The sequence below is a fragment of the Octopus bimaculoides genome, chromosome 5 (assembly GCF_001194135.2).
Source record: "Octopus bimaculoides isolate UCB-OBI-ISO-001 chromosome 5, ASM119413v2, whole genome shotgun sequence".
Classification (NCBI taxonomy): domain Eukaryota; kingdom Metazoa; phylum Mollusca; class Cephalopoda; order Octopoda; family Octopodidae; genus Octopus; species Octopus bimaculoides.
This window is the reverse complement of record NC_068985.1, coordinates 109,485,745-109,487,382: the sequence shown is the minus strand read 5'-3', so window position 1 is coordinate 109,487,382 and position 1,638 is coordinate 109,485,745.

Sequence of the window (1,638 nt, the reverse complement as noted above, 5' to 3'; positions counted from 1 at the left end):
ATAGATAGATAGATAGATAGATAGATAAATAGATAGATAGATAGATAGATAGATAGATAGATAGATAGATAGATAGATAGATAAATAGATAGATAAATAGATAGATTTGATAGATAGATAGATGTGCCTACATGTCACTAATTGAAAAGAATTTCTTGTCCCCACGGTTCTAAAAAAAGGTCGATCGTCATTAGGGACTTCGCTGCAGCTGATAGCTAGATCTATTCCCCACTTAATAAGAGCTGTTCAATTAAACATCACAAATCAGAAACGTTAATGCATGCATGTTCGTTTTTGTTGTTTTGTTGCTTGATAAGCCTTGCAGGTCTTACTCCGTACTGTAAAGTTTTAGGGAGAAGATAGCTAGCTTAACACAACCGAATCAGTGATTTCTAGAAGTTGGCCATAGTCCTGTGGACTGAAAAATCTTCATATAAGGCTTTTTATTCTTCTTTTTACTCTTCAAGAACTTTGTCACTCTAGCCTACAACTAGCCGTACGTAAAATTACAGGTTTAACGCATTACTCTGTTACCATTTCCCCACAGGCAGAAAAAGTGTATGCGTCTGACAACATACCAGATATTGAATATTATTTATTTAAAAAATGCTCGACAAACGGTGAGGGAATTTAAATAACTTGGGAAATTTCTTTCCGGCCAGAAAAAGAGAAAAGCGTAATCTCCCCCTCAACACACATATATATTCTTTTATTCTTTTACTTGTTTCAGTTGTTTGACTGCGGCCTGTCTACAAACTACACAGTCCAAGTGAAATTGAGAGAAAAATCAGAGAAAAGAACTTTATTACTATATTCCAACCCAAGCTAAATAAATAATGATAGTAATACTTAAAGGTACTATTTCTATTGCTACGACCAGCACCACTAACAATAACAGCAATCCTATACGTGCTCATGATGACGATAGGAAAATACTAGCTAGGTCAAGTGAAAAGTCAGTAAAAATAATAAAGTTCTATTATCACAGCTACTTCTACCACGACCATCATCTACACGACGACGACGACCACCACCACCACCACCACCACTACCATCAAGAACAACAACAACGACGACGACAACAACAATAATAATAAAGGAGTTGATAATGGTGATGATGATAATTGAAATGTAAAAATCCCTGGGAAATGTTGTTTACAACATTTCTAAAAATAGCCCAACAATTACTGTTTTTAGCCAGGGACAAACCATGACGCCTGAACCAAACACCAATCAACTTAAGTAATTTATTAAAGTCACACGCTAATTGGTCAGTATACAGTTTGGAAAAATTAGATTTCTGGAGCCTATACAAATGTATAGGCTGTTCTTATCCCTTGGTGGGCTTTCTGTTGATGCTGTTGTTCTTCATATTGTTGTTATTGTGGTTGTTGTTGTTGCTGTTGTTGTTGTTTTTGTTTTGCCATCTCACCACAGTTGTAAATTGTATAACATAACTGTCACCACTACTACATGAAGCTGAAGATTCCATAGTCTAATGCATGAAAGTACCAGTTCAATCAAAATGGGCATCTAATATTTTATCATTTCATTATATTATATTATATTATGTTATATTATTATAAGATAGAATTTCTTTCAATAATATATATATATATATATATATATATATATATA